The sequence below is a fragment of the Cajanus cajan genome, chromosome 10 (assembly GCF_000230855.2).
Source record: "Cajanus cajan strain Asha chromosome 10, NIPB_CcT2T_4, whole genome shotgun sequence".
Lineage (NCBI taxonomy): Eukaryota > Viridiplantae > Streptophyta > Magnoliopsida > Fabales > Fabaceae > Cajanus > Cajanus cajan.
Window position 1 is genome coordinate 23,285,036 of NC_138526.1, and position 21,085 is coordinate 23,306,120.

General features: G+C 26.6%; 1 long non-coding RNA gene across 1 annotated transcript; it reads right to left on the reverse strand.

The window, feature by feature from the left end:
- Positions 1–9,772: 9,772 nt before the first annotated feature.
- LOC109790548 (uncharacterized) lies at positions 9,773–11,749 on the reverse strand. The gene is made up of 4 exons (XR_014430198.1): positions 11,664–11,749; positions 11,372–11,508; positions 10,390–10,491; positions 9,773–10,303 (listed from the first exon to the last, which is right to left on the reverse strand). It is a non-coding gene; the product is annotated as an uncharacterized LOC109790548 (long non-coding RNA).
- Between the last annotated feature and the right edge of the window lie 9,336 nt (positions 11,750–21,085).

Here is a 21,085-nt window from a genome sequence, read left to right on the forward strand (position 1 = left end):
AATTAAAAATAATATATTCTTTTTAATATATTATACATAATATAAGGGTCGATCCAGCATGTTTTAAGGTTTAAAGTGAGTTTTTAAGTTAAAACATTCTAAAGGTGAGAGAGTAACAAGAAAATTAACAATCATCTATGAAAAATGAACTTTCAATAAAAAATTAAATATTAGAATCAAATTTAATTCTTACTTCTTATAATGTTAGAATTAGAAAATAATCAATAAATTAAAGTTAATACTATATAACTAATTCATTAAATTTTATAAATAAAAAATAATTTGAAACCTAAATTAGAGCTTAGGAACCTTATATTTGGACCAACATGCATTATACATATTATTATAGTTAGAGAGGTTAATTTTTGTTGTAAGAATAGAGAAGGTTTGTTGTGTGGACCAAGAAATTTGGTGATTTGATGGAGGAAAATAATGGCATAAATTATGGGTAAAGGTTAGACTAATAATTAAATTGACAGTTAAGAATGACATGAGGCATGTGGAAAGGTGATGTGGGAAAAGAGAGGAGACGAGACAAGTTAACGTGGTTGAACCATCTGTCTTTCAAACTGGACCACGACTTCTCGCTGCTTCTGTCGGTGCACTGCCCTTTCTTCGCTTTCTTTATTGCTTTTTGCCGCAAAAGGAAAAATATTGTGGCTGCCTTACAATAATAATAATAAATCCACATTAATAATTCAAGAAAATATCATACCATTATGTTCACGAAATCATAGTAATTTGTATCTTTTAATTAAAATATTTATTTTATATATATATATATATATATATATTTATAACCCTAATATAAATTAATAATTATTTTTAATGATAAATATTTTATATTAATATCATATATAAAAAAAATATATTGATGTAGCCGTTACTGGTGGAAAGCGCTGTCAGAAAAAGCATAAAGAAAATAACGTATACCTATTATGGTTGTACAACCCGAAAACAGCTCACGAGAAGGGGTGCGATTCGGAGAGATTTGGTGTAAATAGAAAGAGATTGTTTTCAAATTTCTCATAAACTATTGGTGGGTGGGGGCTACCATTATTGGAGATATATGATTCCTTTTTCAATAATTTCAAATTTTATTTTGCTAAGTTTCGATTGGTTGATTCAATATATCATTAAATTTAAAATAAATATTAAAGTGAGATTTTTAAAATTAATAATTTTTTTTAGTGAAAATATAAAATTATTTTGAGATGAATTTTCTAAAATGTTATTATGTTTACATATTTTTTGGATATAGAACTTTTAAAAAAAATTTATAATTTAAATGGGATTTTTAAGTTATGAAATTTTGAAAAGAGATATATATATATATATATATATATATATATATATATATATATATATATATATATAATATTTTTTAAGGAGTTTATTGTGAAAGTTTTGGTTACACAATCCTTAGGCTGACTTTGAGTGCAAGGGTAGATTGATTTCAATTATTATAACTATGGAGTAATTATATTATTAATTGATACGTTCGTTTACTTTTTTATTATTAGTTTTTCAAAAATCTAATCATTCATTCTAATGAAATTATTTTATGTAATTTTATTTTTTTATTTTCAATACATGAATGTTAAACTTTTGATTGATGAAAGTTAAATTTTGTAAAGACATATTAATTTCTTATTGTCAATTTTGAATGGTCAATTTTGAAACATGTAAAACATTATATAAATATGAAAGAAAGAAAAAAGCAACCAAATCTAGTTTTATTCGAACTAACAACAATATATTGATGCAAAATTATTATAAATAACTTTGATTTTTGAGTTTAAATTGTACGGATTAATGCACGTAGCTATGTAAATTAGCCATTAAGATATTAAATATATTTAACTAATTTTAAAATTTATATAAAATTTTCTTATGATTCTCCAAAAACTATAAAATATTAAAAACGGTAGTGAGATAAAACACTAAATAAGTATAACATTACGTAATACATTTATTTTTTATTTTATTTATAACTTTTCTTAAAATAATTAATGATGGAGTTGTATGAGGATTGCTCTAGAACACTCCTCATAGTTGTAATCATTACAAAAGATTCTCATGAAACAACTGTTTATGAGCTTGAACAATGAGATAGAACTATGCAAATAATTTGATATTATTTATAACGGGTTGGTAAGAATTCATTAAGCGTGACACTTAAGATTATGCACATATGCACTTTGTGTAACAAAAATAGTAGAAGAAATGATAAACAATAAAACACTAATCTCACCTTTTGACAAACTCATCGACAAATACTTATAATGAAAAAATTAAGAAGCTAAAATAAATTATTTTTATAAATTAAAATCAATTTATACATATATTAATTTTAATAAGACCTCTTTCATCTTATTTCTTTAAAAGCTCTAAGATGTAGAAGTTGATTTTATCTTGTGAAAAAATATTATTTCTTTTTTCTGTAAGTATAAATTGAAAATAATTTATCTTAACAATGTCTAAAGTTATGTTTAACAAAATTAACTAATAAACTAGCATATTATAAGCTAAGCTTTGTAAATTTAATTATTAACATAACTAATAAATATAAAATAACACATTTATATAATTTTATATATCATACTTTTATTTTGTAGATAAAAGGATATTTTTAGAAAATTGTAGCTTATATTTTTTTATTAAATTTTTTAATTCTAAAATATCAAATATATTTTAAAAATTAAAATAAATACTATAGTAGTTAAAATAAATATCACGTATTCCATAAAATAAAATAAAAAAACTAAAAATAGAATGAGGATGATAGAATGGCAAAAGAGAAGAGGGGTAAAACAAATGTATTAAAATAGTAAGTAATAAGAGAAAAGAAAAAATTATAAACTTATAAGGTATGAACTACATGAAATAGTTTAATGGTTAGTGAAACAAATTTGTTTTTGTAAATATTTTAATTTGATCCAACATTATTATGATTTAAATACATAAGTTTTCTATTAAATAAAGTAGAAGTTAACTTATTAAATACATTATAAATTAATTACTTAACTATAAAGTATTTTAACTCACTCATCATATTTGTAAATGTTTGATTTTAAATTAGGAAAACTCCAAATCATGATTATTATGTTGGACACTCTTATCCTCTAAAAAAATGTAAGGGACTTTTATGGTTATATGGTGCTGAACTCATTATAAATCTTGATAATATAAAATGTTCATATATTTTATGATGGATTGATACATGTTATAAAAACTACACCTTCTATATTGAATAGTCATCGTTCATTATAATATGAGTGTCAAATGTGATGTTTTAATATATTGATATTCACATTTTTTAATTTGGAAGGGTTCAATCTTATCCTATATAGAAAATGTCACATTCTATTACAGGTTATTTAGAGTAATTCACGTGTTGAGAACTTTAAAAGCTGCTAATAATGAAAGGATGTCACCAAAAGTTGAGAATTTAGAGTTTAGAGGATTATCAACGAAGGAGTTAAAATAAATCCTTGCTTTGAGTTTGTGAGGGGATTTTATTTGAGTTTAGTACACTACAAGAAAAATGCTGATTTCCGACGGAAATAGGTAAATTTCCGACGGATTTTGCTTTTTCCGACAGATTTTCGACGGATTTTAATCCGTCGGAAAAAGTGGCGTCGGAAAAAAAAATCCGTCGGAAATAATTTTTCCGACGGAATTTTTCGACAGAAAATTCCTTCGGAAATTTCCGACGGAAAAATTCGTCGGAAATTGCTGTCAAAATTTCCGACGGAAAAAATCCGTCGGAAATTGCTGTCAAATTTTCCGACGGAAAAATCCGTCGAAAATTATAATTTTTTTTTAATTTTAATAAATTTATTAATGTAACAACTCTCATATTTGGCTTCTCAAGGGTTCTATTTCACAATATTTCACTGTTTAGCGTGTTTTATTCTTACTTGTGCAATTTCTGGGAGACTTCCCAGAAGGTCACCCATCCCAGTACTACTCCAGGTTAAGCACGCTTAACTGTGAAGTTCTGATGAGTAAGCTACCGAAATGTCTATGTATGTTGTCAGTATAACTTGTACAAATTAATTCATTTAAGTCATCCTCAAATATACAATCTCATATTTGTACTATAATAATAATATATAATAATTTTATATTACGAATAATAATAATAATAATAATAATAATAATATATTTAATTATTCTTTATTTATATGTACTTACTTTTATAATTAACATCTACTTATTTTTATTTAAAATTATAATTTAAATTATTTAATTTTATAATTTATAATGATAATATAATTTATAAAATTATAAATATTTATTTATTACATACTTATAAATTAAATTTTAATATTTTAAATAAATTATTAATTAATTTAATATATTTATTTACCTTAAATCAAACATATAAAATTTAAAAAATGTATTTATCCTTATTTTTTTTTTCTAATTATCAACTATTAATAAAATACTAACTTAAAATCTTATCTAATTATATATAATATTTTCATATCAAATTTAAAACCAGATATTAGTTATACAAAAATATTAAGATCATATAGTAAATTGTCAATAAGATTTTAGTTAAATAATTTAAAATACTTAATATTTCAATTATATTGTTAATTAGCAAATAATTTATTCCAAAACTAATTAATTTTTTATATTAATTATTAGTAAAATTTAATAACTTTTAATTTAACAATTAATTGGATCGATGAAATTCAACACACCATGAGTTATTGAGCGGAATAACTTTACCGAGAGTTATTTTGTAAGTTATCTTAAATCAAACATATAAAATTCAAATAATGTATTTATCCATGTTTTATTTTTTAATTATCAACCATTAATAAAATACTAACTTAAAATCTTATCTAATTATATCATAATATTTTCATATCAAATTTAAAATCAGTTCTTACATTTTCGACAAATATAAATTTGTCTGAAATATTCTATCAATAATATAACTTTTCTTACAAAAATTTTCTCATCAAAAATATAAATTTTTCGACAGATTTAATTTTATTTTATAAAAAATCATCTTCGATTAATATAACATTTTGTATATATGATTTAAGAGTAAAAGATTTTCAATTTAACGGTTGAATTTACAAAATTCACATTTAATATAAAGTTATTGAGCGGTGTAACACTTAGTAAAATTAATACCATTGTAATTATAGCTCCCCTCATGTATATATATATATATATATATGTGTGTGTGTGTGTGTGTGTGTGTGTGTGTGTGTCTATATATATATATATGATTTAAGAGTAAAAAATTTTCAATTTAACGGTTGAATTTACAAAATTCACATTTAATATAAAGTTATTGAGCGGTGTAACACTTAGTAAAATTTATACCATTGTAATTATAACCCCCTCATATATATATATATATATATATATATATATATATATATATATATATATTAAATGCAACTTTTACAATGTATTACACCGCTCAATAACTTTGTATTAAATGTGAATTTGGTAAATCCAACTGTTAGATTGAAAGTTCATATCTCTTATAGATTATATATACAAAACTTTATATTAATCCAAGATGATTTGATACTTCATTTTTATAAAACAAAATTGATGTAATATATTCATTTCAAAATACACTAAAATATGAACACTTGGATTATCTTCCAGTTGTTGTTCAATTTTAACAAAACTTGATATACACGTATAAAGTGATATGAACTTTCAATTTAACGGTTGGATTTACAAAATTCACATTTAATATAAAGTTATAGAGCGGCATAATACTTAGTAAAAGTTACACCGATATAATTATAACCCCTTATATTATATATATATATATATATATATATATATATATATATATATATATATATATATATATACACATACATATATATACAGCGACAGCTGCACGTTTGTAATAGTGAGGCACTTGCCCTCACTACTATTTGACATATACATAATTTTTTATCTAAAAAAATAATATATTTTAAAAAATAAAAATTATATTCTAATAAAATAAATATATAGATTCAGAAAAAATGTTTATCTATTTGATATCTGTCAAATTTTTGAAGGAAATTAATTCTCATGTGATAAAAAAAATTTCTTAATAATGAATTAATTTTTAAAAAAGTTTAATTATAATATATATGTATATATATATATATATGTCTTAATATTCACATATATAATGTAATATATTAAAACATAATTTTTTGATAAAATAAAATTTGTAGCATGCATGTTTTTCTTTTGTGTTTTTTATTTATTGTATACGTTGATTGAAAAAATCAAAATAGTAAAATTGTATACATTGATTAAAAAAATCAAAATAAGAAAAATCATAAGATTTATATTCCATTTAAAATTGTTATTATAAGATATATTTTAAAATAAATTATCATCTAAAAATATATATTAGATATTAAAAACAGATTTATATCATAAATAAATTAAACTTTATTTTTATAAATTTAACATATAGATTTTTATATTTTTAATAGTGTTAAATTATTATAAAATAAGTCTATATGATTGTAGTTCTACCCAAATATTTAAAAATTATCTATGATAGATAAATAAGTCACACTTAAAATATATATTTTTAAAGAAAGTTAGGTTTAAACCAAGTAAATTATAATAAAATATAGTATAACCTAATTTATTTTCATCTTTAATACTAATCGTAGATATAAAAAACTTGTAATAAATAATTATAATATATATTTATACCTTTAAAAGATATATAAAATTTTTAATACTACAAATATATATAAGAAATTAAAAATAATAAATTAAAAATAAGAAATTAAAAAAATAAATTTAAAATATAAATTAAAAATAAGATTTCCGACGGAAAATTCCGTCGGAAATTTCCGACAGAATAATTCTGTCGGAAATTTTCCGGCAGAAATTTCCGACGGATTTATTTTTCCGTCGGAAATTTCCGACGAATTTATATTTCCGTCGAAAATTTCCGACGGAAAATTTCCGACAGAGAATTCTGTCGGAAATTTCCGACAAAAATATAAATCCGTCGGAAATTTCCGACGGATCCATATCCGTCGGAAATTTTCCGTCGGAAATTTACATTTTTCTTGTAGTGGTAAGAGACTCTTTGTTCAAGTAAAAAAGAAATTATTGAGTAAAATTAATTTTTATCTTAAAACTTAACTTAACTCTAAAATAATTAATATTTAAATTAAAAAATTTATGTTAATAAAACTAATGATGATTTAGATGCTAAGGCGATCTATTTTAATAATAAAAGTTAACAATATTTAAAATGGAATTAAAAAGAGGTATTATATAAATTTGGAAGACTAAAATAAAAAAATATTTTTTGAGGGACTAAAATTAAATAGAGTCAATTTTTGAAGGGTCAAAAACGCATTTAATCCTAAAATTTATAATGTATTTTTTTTAACACATGATAAATTTATAATGATTTTTAGACTTGTGATAAATAACTTATAGTATCATTTTTATTTTATTTTTGACAATTTATTTTACAAAAAAAATATTGAAATTAATTCAATTTTAGAAAAGAAAAGATGTTAAGAAAACATTTCTAAAGTCAATGTTGTGAAATAAAATTATTTGAAAACTTTATCATAAAAAATAATTCCTAAAAATGCTTACATGATATAAAATTATTTCAACTTTGACAAAGAAATTATTTGCTAGATTTGGGAGGGAGTTGTGAGGAACTTATCAAAGGACACATTTTTTTTACTACTTTGCAAAAGATTAATGAAGGCGTTAAGAGGATCATTTAGTGTAGCATTTTTTATCATGAGAGATTTGTAAGAAAGTAGCGAAGGATTTACGAGACACTAGTTATTTGATTTATGAGGACATATTCCTTGCTATCTTATGAGGGATTAATGGAGGGATTTGTGAGAACCATTATGTGTAACACTTTGGCAAGGAGTTTGTAACGAGATCAATCTCTTGCTATATGAAATTTTGTTTTTTTTTTGTTTTTTGTTTTTTTTTTAAATTTAGCTAAACATTTGTGAGGGAAAACATTTACCGTTAAATAACACATGATTCTAATAAGGAAAAAGCTAGGAAATGGATTTTTGGTTCCAAATTGCTCGGTTTCTCAAGGAATTTGCAAGAAAATGGTATACACACAAATTTGTCTATAAGTAGTGAGCATTTAAAAAGATACATGTGTTCCTCACTAATTTGTCACAAATTAGCAGTGGATTAGTGAGGGATTATTTTCCTCACTAAATTGCAAATTTCTTATAATGAAAGGGAGATGAAAAATGTTTGTTTCCATTGCCTTACTTGAGGGTTAATGAAGTACAACAACTAACAAACTTAGGAATCTTCCTAGAAAAATATAATTTTTCTTTGCAACCGTAAGAAAACTAGGGTTTTTTAAAGTGTTTATGTGTTTGTAGTTGATGTGAATATAAGAGAAGAGAGAATTTTAAGCGGTTATTGTCTAGTTATGTGAAAGATGCGATGAAAAAGAAGCCAAAATATAAGATAAATTAATGGTTAAAAAAGTAGTAATAAGTTAATTAAATTTAATTCAAAATGGTTAATATTTTTCATTTTTTTTTTAACTTTTAGAGGTATACAGTAAAATTATTATTGACTATGGTAATAGATGGTAGGATTGTGAAAGAAATAGAATTAAACCAAACTATTTGAAATTGAACCAAACTAATCCAAAAATAATCGATCCTGATCTAAAATATCTAAACCAAACTGACTTTAAAAACTCTAGGTAACTAAACTTATTTATTTGAATTGGATCGGATTAAAACCTCTTAAGAAAAACCATTTTTAGTTATTTATTTATTTATTCTTTTACCAAAACTCAAAAGTGCTCCACTTGTAGTCTTGTATATCGTAAAGACGTCGTAAACATGTTTGAGGCACCTACCAAACGCGGTCGACACATCATAAATTGTGACACCTTTACTACCCCAACACATATATTGTAATAATGTAAATAGATTAAGGAACTAAAATTTTTAGCATAGCTAGGTAAAAGGGTTCACATAAAGAAAACCTTCATAAATATTATTCAATATCTAATATACACTACAAGAAAATTGTGAATTAGAGAGGGAAAGATCCCTCGCAAATCCCTCGCTAAACAGAATGGCGAGGGACTAGCGAGGGATTTGCGAGGGATCATTCCCTCGCTAAATTCAAGTCGCTAATTAGCGACGGATGCATATCCCTCGCAATTCCCTCGCTACATTCCTTCGTTTTTCCCTCGCAACCAGCTTCGCTAGTCCGTCGCAAATTGGTGCCGCTAATTCTTCGCTGTCGCCTCGCAAATGTAGAACCCAAATTCCCTCGCTAATTGTATTTAATATTTCCTCGCAAACCCCTCGCTAAACCCTCGCAAATATGTCCCTCGCAAATCCCGCGCTAAACCCACGCAAATGTGTCCCTCGCAAATCCTTCGCTAATCCCACGCAAATCCATCAAAGCATATCGATTAAGTTCCCTCGCTAATCCCTCGCTAATCCCTCGCTAAACCCTCGCAAATATGTCCCTCGCAAATCCTTCACTAATCCCACGCAAATCCATCAAAGCATATGGATTGAGTTCCCTCGCGAATACCACGCTAATCCCTCGCGAAACCTTCACAACATATCTTTTGAGTTTCCTCGCGAATCCCTCGCTAATATCTCGCTTTCCTAATTACATTATTCTCTCATGCATCCCTGTAAATATGTCACTTAATTTGATATTTTAAATAAATCTAAATCAACTACATAATTTTTTTTTAATTCGACATGATTTAAAATAAAAGTTGCATGTAACAATATCTCTTACAAAACCAAATTGTTAAATGTCTTACAAAATCCAACTTGTGCATACTATATCTTAAAGAAACCTAAACTAATTAATGTCTTACAAAAAGAAAAGCCAAATAACAAGTCATCCTAAATAATAATCAACCTAAGCTAGTAAAATCATCATCTCGTCCTTGATCCTCCCTATGTTGGTTGGTTGATGGTGTTGTTGATGGTTGAACTGCTTGAATTATTTGCCTCATCATCATCTCTGGTATTTGTGTTTGCAAAAAAGAGGCCAATGCATTATTTATAACTGCAGTGACCCGTTCTTCTGTCATAGGCGTAAGATTTGCAGAGGAACCTGCAACCTCCGGAGATGAAGCTTGGGTAGAGCTACTAGTTCCAAGATCCAAGCTATGTCCCATGCCATGCACTCTTTTCTTCTTGTTTTCACCTGCAGCTTTTAACCAAAGATCAGAATCAATTACAGGATGAGATGAAGTGTCTTCTCCATATTTTTGTGTCATTGATTCTTCATATGTTTCCTACAAATAATAAACAAAAAAAAATAAGTGAAATAGTAAGAGATTAAAAAAGTACATAATCAATCTTAAAATATAAAATAACATACAATAAATTTCTTTGCCCTAGTTGAGACAAATTCACCATCATTTTTTTTGTGAACTTTGTTATACACTTCACGATAAGAAACAAGACGATTCTCTTGTGCCTCCTGTAAAAAAATTACAGTACAAATTGTAAGTAATGAAATTTACCAAAGAAACTCATTAATTTTCAAAACCTTCAACTTTCACAACTTGTTAAAGAATTAAAACAAAACTGCACTTAAAAAAATCCATGGGTAAAGATTTTTAAGACATCATTAACAACAATTTTAATGTAACAAATTCCAAATATTAGAAAAGGAATAAAGCCACAATAAGGAAGAAAAGAGGCACACAGACATACATTTAAAAGCCAAACAAAACTTGACATTTCTCATAAGTACAAAAAAGAAAAACTACTAAATTGATACCAAGCCAATCCTTTGGCTTCTTCACTTCCTTTCCACAACCAAAAACCATTCCAAACAAAGGCTCAAACTTAATTTAACAAGCATCAAAATGGATTAATCAATTATGTTCTAAATAAAGTATATAATGAAATCAACACAAATAAAGATTATTAGTGTTTCTTTCTAAAGTATGTTAATTAAAATGTTTTCTTTTAGGAAAGAATCAAAATGTCTGTATGTATGTAATTAAAATGATTGTTTTAGAAAACCATTAAAACATTTGAAGCAATCGGCGTGAAGATTCCACATACCAAAGCTACAAAATGTTGGCTTTCTTAAATGTTGCGGCATTAAAATTATAGTAAAGAATCGTGAAAGGCACTATATTAAAATTATAATTTAATTTAAAATTATATGTGGCGTGCGTTCATATCAGTGTGTGAGATTGGAGACACTAAAATCCAATAAAAGTGATGTGTAGGTGCATTTTGCTGAATCACTTTTCGATTCTTGGGTCATTCTTGTAAGCCATTGAAATAAATAATAAAATATTAATTATAAAAAAACATTGAAAAAAAGAAGAAGTAGATAAGGAAACCTGAATGGAGGGAATCAGAAAAGGCAATCGACGCCTCAACTCTCAACGGACACAGTGGGTGATGACGACGCCGTTTCAGCAACCACCGCAAACCATATGAAGACTGGTCGTGGAAGTAATCGATGCCGTTTCAGCAACTATTAGGGTTCGACCCAAATGCGACCCAGCAGGCGTAAATCCACAACAACAAAAAACATTATTCAGAGAAAAAGCTTTGATGTTCTCAGATTTCACAGGCAAAATTAAGAGAATAAAAAAGAAGTAGGAAAAATTAAGAGAATAAAAACCGTACGGAAGAAGAGTGGAGAAGTAGGGATGTGGAAGAGAAGGGGCACGCACCTTTCCCCTTTCTACTTTCACCTTTGAAAAAGTAATTTTACTCTTAGAGTTTAGGAGGGAAACTAAAAAATAAATCACTAACAACTATTTTTTCCATTATTTTATATAAGTATAAAAAATATTAGTTAATATAATTTTTTAAACATATTATATTATTAAATATAAATATTTTAAATTTTTTATTTGATAAATTTAAATAACTTTTATCTTTATAAATGAATTTAACTTAAATTATCATTAAAAATAACAATAAGCTAAATAGAAATAATACTGATAAAATATACAAAAAGATATATTATTATAATTTTAATATGATATTATTTTAAATTCCAAAATAATATTAAAAAAGATAAATATAAGAAAAAAACTATACATAGTAATAAGTTGTTGTTTTAGTTTTAAAAATAATAAAATACTGGTATTTAAAAAAAATTAAAATACATTAAAAATGAAGTGAAATATTTACTATATGCAATTAGCTTTGTTTTAAATCTCATGTATTTATTACTTTTACCTCTTATAATATTCATATTGCTTTTATTTTGAATACTTTTAAATAAAAAATTAAATTAAGTTGATTAAAATTTTTATAATTTAAACTACTGAAATGAATATTACTTAATATTATACGTGTTTTATATTTTTTTTCGGAGAAAAGGTAAGTGTATTTTTTTCTTCACACAATCATGCAATATTTATTAGTTATAGAAAATGCATTAGTAGTAAGATAAATACTTTAAAAAGTAGTATTTCTTTTAACAACATTATAATAAAAATTTTATTTAAGATTTATTTATATATGATATAAATGTACTAAAATTACAATTGTATAAAAATATAACAATATTTGGAACAAAAAACTTATACAAACGAAAAGTATTATAGCATACTGATGTGGCAAGAGAGAAGAAAGTAAAGTTATGTTTATTGAAAAGAAACACACACACACACACACATATATATATATATATATAGAGAGAGAGAGAGAGAGTTATGGAGAAAAGGTAAATTAAATTAAATTAATTAAAAAAGATAGAGTAAAAAAAACATGTTGAGCAAAAATGTTTTTGAAAAATTCGTAATACGTGTTTAGGAAAAAAAAACTTCCTTTATATATAAATGATAATTAAAAAATATCTTGATAAAATTGATTAATATATATATATATATATATATAATTTATGCTTACTTTAATTTTTCAAATATTATATATAAAATAAAAGCTAAATATTAATTTAGAGTTTTTTAATGTTGATCCTTACAATTTTTTAAAATTATTTTTAATCCTTATAGGATTATCCTTTCTCAATTTCAATCTTTATAATATTTTTTTTTTCAAAGTTTAGTCAATATAAATTTATATTTTTTCTTTCTAATTTTTAGTTGTTAGTACGAAGTTACATGAACTAAAGTGAAAGAAAATTATAATATATATTTAAAGAACTAAAATTTGAAAAATGCATATTTATAAGGATAAAAATTTAAAGAACTAAAATTGAGAAAACATGAACTTACAAAGACTAAATTCATATATAAATCAAAATAAACAAAAATATTTTAAATTATCATAATTAAGAAAACAAAACATATACGGACTAAATTCATATTGTAAACATATAAATTATATTTAAAATTTATGATATATATATATATATATGTGTGTGTGTGTGTGTGTGTTTTAAAAAATATATATGAGTGAAAATTCAGTTATATCAAAAGTAACTCTTGAAAGAGTTATTTAATGAATGTAATTACGTTATATATTGAATTTCTTATTCAATAAATTAAGTCTAAAAATTTGTATATTTTATTTTTTAATCAAATAGTTTTATTTAATAGATAATGTTAGATAATATTTAATAATTTTTAAAATTAATATCAGATAATATTTAATAATTTTAAAAATATTTTCAAATATTCAATAATTAAAAAAAATGAAGAGATAACAAATAAGATAAAATATATATAAGTAAAATAAAAAGAAAAAAATATGAGAAAATTTCAAATTCTTACTTTTTTGGGAGAATTTGAAATTATACTATTTCAAGAAATTTTTCAAATACTTGAATTTCAAATTCTATTAGCAACGAAATCTCTTAGTTGCGAGGGATTAGCGAAAAACCTTTTCCCTCGCTAATTTGCGACGGATTTGCGAGGCATTTGCGAGGGCTATCATTAGCGAGGGATTTGCGACAAGAAAACTCCCTCGCTAGATGAAAAAATTCGTTTTATAATTTGACTCATAATTTGGCGAGGGATTTGCGAGGGATTTGCGAGGGCGTAAGTTCCTCGCTAAATAAGCACTAGCTATAGCGATGGATTTGCGAGGAGATGAAGGTTGGTCGCAAAATGATCCTATTTAGCGAGGGAATTTAGCGAGGGATTTAAATCCAAGCTATTTCCTCGCTAATTAGCGAGGGATTAGAGAGGAACTGTATTCCTCGCCAGTCCCTCGCTAATTACCGAGGAAATAGCTTGGATTTAAATCCCTCGCTAAATTCCCTCGCTAATCCGCGAAATTCTTGTAGTGATAATTGAAAATAAATAAATTAGAAAATGAAACATAAGAGTTTACAAAATAATAAACACAAGTCCAAATCTATATAAAAATTCATTTCCTAGAAATCTTCTGCCCCGATGTCACAATATCAGATTATACCCACAATTCAACCGTTGGCATTCTAGATGTCACTCATAGCCGGATCTTCCTCATCTAAAACATCCACAATTTATATGTTGAGAAAAGAAAACATTTATATGTAAAGCACATACAAACACACCACAATATAATCTCATCATAACTCATTGCATAATGAATTATTTACAAGCATTTATATATAACAATTTTTCAATCATTCATCATCTTCACATCTCAATTCACAATTACATCAATCCATCACAATCCACACAAATCTTACAATTAACACTATGTCAAGGCCACACCACAACTGACATAAATGATACGAGTTAATTGTCTCACTCATCCCACACCATGCCAGGGTCACGCCCTCCCTATAGCATCACTTACTCAAGGGCCGTGTCATCCCTAGTCATTGATGTGACGAATTACAATCACATCACAATCCACACAAATCTCGCAATTAACCCTATGTCAGGGCTGTCATATTTGACATAAGTGATACGTGTTAATTGTCTTACTCATCCCACACCATGCCAAGGTCACGCCCTCCCTGTAGCATCACTTACCCAAGGATCGTGCCATCCCCGGTCATTGATGTGAGGAACCACAATCACAATCAATCCACACATCCATACAACAATTCATCTCATAGCTCAATTCCATATACACAATGGATAAGTCCAACAAAATAAGGGTTTACACACCCCTCAAGCAATTCACATCTAGATCATCAATTATTAACAAGTAATATAACAATAACATTCATAAATTAATATAATAATCAATGGAATTACCAATTTAATATAATCTTAACATAAACGAGAAAACCCCCAATTATTCCAAAACCTAACTCACAGGCACTTTTCTACAATTTCGTTCTCTCTCCCAGATCATCATTCTTACAAATTAAATATATATTTCTAATCCTAAATACATACAGAATCACATAAGATCAATAATTCTCCAAACAAAAATAATTATAAAATCACTCATAATCCTACGAGTTTCCTCTTCTACCCAATTCCCTCATGTAACTTTGCATACAAATAATCCCCTTTTCCCCCATACCTGGATAAACAGTAGCTGAAACTAAAACAGAGATCTCCTTGGTCTCCTCCTCTAAGTGTCCCTCGACCTTCAGAGAGTGTAGAAGGAAAAGAAGAGAATGTAGAAGAAAGAAGTCAGAACTGAAAGAAGTTAGAACTGAAAGGTGTACTTTTTAGGAATGTTAGAGCTCTCTATTTATAGGCATCAGGCGTCGCCAGAACGACCCATTTCAAATTCGGAATGGCCCTTTCTGGACTCTGACGACATGTGTAAAATTCACATCTAGAACGACCTATTCTCAAACCAGAACGACCCATTCTAGGATTGCACTTAACTCACAACGGCCATATTTAGAACGGCCCGTTCTCAATTAGGGTTATAGGCATTTTTGGTGATTTGGAACGCTCCGTTCCAATTTGGGAATGCCCCTTTCCAATTTGGGAATGCCCCGTTCCCATCTAAAACTTGTAGACAATTTTTGTATTTTGGAATGGCCCGTTCCAGTTTGGGAACGACCTGTTCTGAACTATAAAATCACTCTTGTTTTAGTAGTTTGGAACAACCCGTTCCAATTTGGGAACTGACCGTTTTGGGCTACTAAATCACCTCTATTAAGCCTTTGGGCCCTCAAACAATTTGTGAAAATCGGGCTGTTACACAGACTTTGCGTGCATGTTTGGTTACACGTCCAAAACGTGATTTAGAGCAAAAACGTCCAAAACGTGATTTAGAGCAAAAATCACATTTAAAACCTAAAAATTATAACTGACAACTTCAATTCTGCGTCTCTACATCTAATTTAATATGGTTTTAAAAAAAATTGGTAAAAAAATCTAATTTAAAAAATTGGTTAAGAAACAACCATTCTTTAATCCTTGACATAGTTCTTAAGAAAATATTTTGATTTAATTGCTCTTTACTGCTAATTATATTTCACAATTTGGCAAGTCATATTTCATTGACTATCTAACATGCATGGTTAACTGAAAATCTTGTTGGGTGTGGAAATAAAAATAATTAGTGAATCAACCTTTTATCTTTGTTTTCTTTCTATCTTTAGTTTGTGAGATGTTCCATCTCTTTTTCTATTATTCCTTTGCTTCTCTCCACTTCTTCCTTTATTTCTTTGTATATTTCTCAAACTATATGATTGACTCCAATGGTGGAGAGTTAATTAATATACACAAGATCGTTGTCAATAAAACTCTTTCTAGTGAATAAAATAATATCTTGATTTAATTTTACTTTATTTAATCGTTAGAGGGTCTCTTATATCGGTAATATTTTTCTTAAGTTAATTTTTTAATAAAATAAGTCTCCCTTTAATTGCAATATCAACCAATAAAAAATACTAAAAAACGCTCCAATAATATTTAACATTTCTTCGCAAAAAGTTCATATATATATTTATTTTTGAAACGAATATTGAATATTCAACATCAAATATCCCTCAAAATATAAAATATATTCCTGTTGAAACTTTGTTTCCACTACTTCCTTATCTTTCTACATAAGTTACGATGTGTTCTTCGTTTAAATAATTTGAAGGTCAATAATATTCTATCTAAATTCCAAATCGTCAAAAGTTAATAAAAAAAAAACACCATAAACACCGTAAATCTAAATCATCAATCACCATCACTCAAATAAATAAAAAAGATTAAAATATGGAAGAAATATATATATAAAAATCACCGATCACAATAAATTATTACAAAATAAAAAATGAAAAAGAATAGATCTCTAATGTAACGATGTAAAGGATAAAAATCCTTCTTATTCTCCGTATGTCCTAAAACAAATAATAATAGGTATATAAATACCATAAAATCTCTGTCTATAATATACCTATACGTATAAACCAAACTCATAAATCATAATCACCACTCCATATATAACAAAACGAATCAATTTTGTACACAAATCCAACGAAATTCAATGCTTCATGATGGCCACCAATGATACCACAACCGAAGCTCCGATCACAGCAAGAGAGCTCGAAACGGATCCCGCCGCACCCGCGTCGGGGCTGGGCGCCGGCGACAAGTCCTGAGCATTGACGGCGGCGCCGAAGAGAGCCACGAGGAGGAAGACGGCGAAGAAAATGTTGAGTGATGATGCCATGGCGGAGAAGTTAAGATATAGATAGAACAAATTGAAAGAAATTTCTATAGGGAGGACCGAATTGCAAAATTGAAAAGTAAAGGGGGTGTGTGAGCAAGGAGTGGATGAAGAAAGTGGTGTTTGGGTGAGGGTATTTATAGTGGGGGGGGAGTGGGTGTGGGACCCAGTGAAAGCGTGGACACGTGGCAGGCGAGGAAGGGAGAAGGGCGTGTTTGTACGACATATGGCTTTCTCAACGTTTGCGTGCTGCTAACGTGGTTTGGCTTTGGTAAACGAACTTGTTCGCTTATTGGTGGGGTGCTTAGCTTCCAAGAAAAAGCTTGGCACCTGTTAAAGTTGGACTTCGTTTTCACATCATATTTTCTCTGCGTTGTTTTGGTTTATTCAATCATGCTATTGTTTATTCATTAAATTTATTATGTGTTTGATTTGACTAGGTAATACTATATGTGGGACTAACCGACTTAGTATTAATACTAGTAATCGCGTTTGTGTGTGTATGATTGGTTGCTTATGGAAGCCATGAGGTAATCAATGGTTTCATGTTGTTATTCTATGGAGCAATTATAACGACTAGGGATGGCAATGGGCCCAACAGGGCGGATAATAGTAAATCCGTCTCATTACTTGTCTCTTTTCTACTAGATGAAAATTGGTCTTATACTTACCTCATATTCATGCAAGTATCCATTAAGCGAGTATCCATAAATTTTTTGAATACTCACGGATATCCATGGATATTTATAAATTTTTTAAAAAATTAAAAAAATTATATTACAAATAATTTTAAGTTTATATTTAATGTCATTGAAATATTAAAAATGAAAATTCAATATTAATTTTAAACTTGTATTTAATGTTAATTTTGTTAAAATAATAATAAAAATGTAAGATAATTAATAACTTAAAATACATCAATCTCACAAGTATGATAAAGTCTCATCACGAAACTACAATAATTTAATCTCATAATTCCAAATGAAAGTAAACAACTTAAAATACATAAATTTTATTGGTACAGTCAAAGCTAGAAAATTAATCAAATTATATCCAACATAATTATATAACATGCTTAACACATGTTGGTAACTTCGTCAACCTCACTTTTGTAAGAAAATAAGATGAGAGAGTGTAATTTTAGGGTTATGTGGTACAAGGATAATTAGGATATTTAAGAAATATTATTAAACGGGTACCTGCGGGTATGAATATCATCATACCCACCCCCACTCCGTTTATAAACGGGTAAAAAATTATTCGTCCCCATTATCCACGAGTACCCAATTAGCCTATTCATTTATCATCCGTAGTGAATTTTACCCACAAATACCTGCGGGTACAGGTATTTTTGCTATCTAATAACGACAATTACTTTTATTTTTATTATATATATATATATATATATATATATATATATATATATATTGAGGAGGGTTGAGATAAAAAATAATTGCACTATAATACTACGACCCATAAAAAGATTCATTACATCTCTTAAAAAAAGGACAAGCATCTCATAACTAAAATACTTGTGATTCAATTATTTTGGTAAATCAAGTGAATTACTAATGGTGGCGGAGAGAAATTTTATTGGGATAATTCATTAGTTAATGGGTTGTTGAGAAAATTAATTGGTGCTTTCTTTTATTTGTGGGACTAATAATAATAATAATAATAATTAGCTAGAGTTTGCAACGTTAGAGATTAAAAGCAAAAGTTAAAATTGGAGTATTTTAACGAATTTAACGTTAGAGCTTGAACTTGTAACGTTCTGTGCAAGCATTTTAAAGCGGGAGCTTGCAACGCCAAATTAACGTTATAAATTTGATTTGATAACAAATTTACCGTTGTATTTTTAACGTTGTCTATTAAAGCCATTTTGATAAGTTTTTCATTAAAAAGCAGTGCATTTTAACATTGTCAAATAGCATTTTTGTAAAAAAGTAAAATACCCCCTCCAATTCTAATTATAAAATATTCTCTCCATTTTATTTTATTCGTGGTTTAAAATTTTGACATAAGACTTTAAAAAATTATATATTAATATGTCTAACTTGATAAGATATGTAATTTCTTAATATACTTTTAAACTTTTATAATTCATACATATATAAAAAAATAGTATTATTAAATTTTGACTAATTATTGAGTGAATAGTTATATTTGGTCTAAAGATTTTAAATATATTATTGGCCAGTTGTTTAATTGTGAAGTATTAAAAAAAAAATTGGATTTTCACCAATAAAATAAGCAACACATTAATATTAAAGAATAAATTAATAATGATTAAAGGTATAATAGATAAAAAAATATTTAATATTACAATGATATTATAAAATGACAATCAAATTAAAACAAATTAGAATTGTTAAAATGTTAAATAAAATGAAATGAAAGGGACAAAGGGTACAAATGAGTGAAATTACTCTCTGTTCCTTTTTAATAGTTTTTCAAGATTGTTATACGCAAATGACAAACCAAAAAATACAATAATTTTTTTTTTCATACAATAATTTTGATGTTTCTTATTATTCTTTTTCATGTTTGTCCAATAATAAATATATATTAATTGTTAATTTAAATTCATTGATATTGTTAAATAAAGTTTTGATATGATGTAATATTCTCTTATCTCTTATAAAATTTAATGTTAAGTAAAAAAAATTGCACAAACATAATTGATATTTTTATTAATGTTAGGTCACATTCTTTACGCACTCTCATCAGAAGGATAAACTATCATGTTTTAGTTGGGATATCTAAGTTGTACAAGATACATCCCATACACACAAATGAAGAATTGAGACTTCTCAAACCAAACTATCCCAAGGATTAATTCCTAAGCTTTTACACAAGAGACTTTCTTTAATGGTGTATTCTATATTGTGTTCTTAAAAACACTTTTATGTATATGATGCATGTCAAATAGATTGTATCTATAACACTGCAGATGATCTCATTAGTTTATATATGAAAAATCTCATTATATCATATTCTTCATCAATCACTCATTTACACACATATTTAGGTTCATATATATATATATATATATATATATATATATATATATATATATATATATATATATATATATATATATGTTAAGTCAAAAAATGATCAATCTCTTAAATTTAGAGTTTTAATGCTAACAAACAAAACATTTTTATATAGAAGAAATGTCTATGAAAACGTATTTGAAACATATTTTTGAAAGGAATTTTAGATGAACTATAAGATGTAAATCGTTTGTAAGATGATTGTTAATCAGAACAAACATACAATTTGTTTCATATACATTAAATAGTTATCATTTATTGAGTAATTATAAAGATCACTTTGAATATTTTATTCCTTAACAGATCAAATCAAAAGACTATCTCAACTCACAAATCTATTAAAGAGAAGAACCATACTTTCCATTAGAAACAAATCCTTGAAATCACGTGTAGAAAAGCAAATAAAGTCATTATTATAGCTGCCCCACATTGACATTGCTTCTATAAGCTCCGTTCAATATGGAAAGTTGATAAGTGACCTCCTTAATTAAATAAAAGGTACTATTT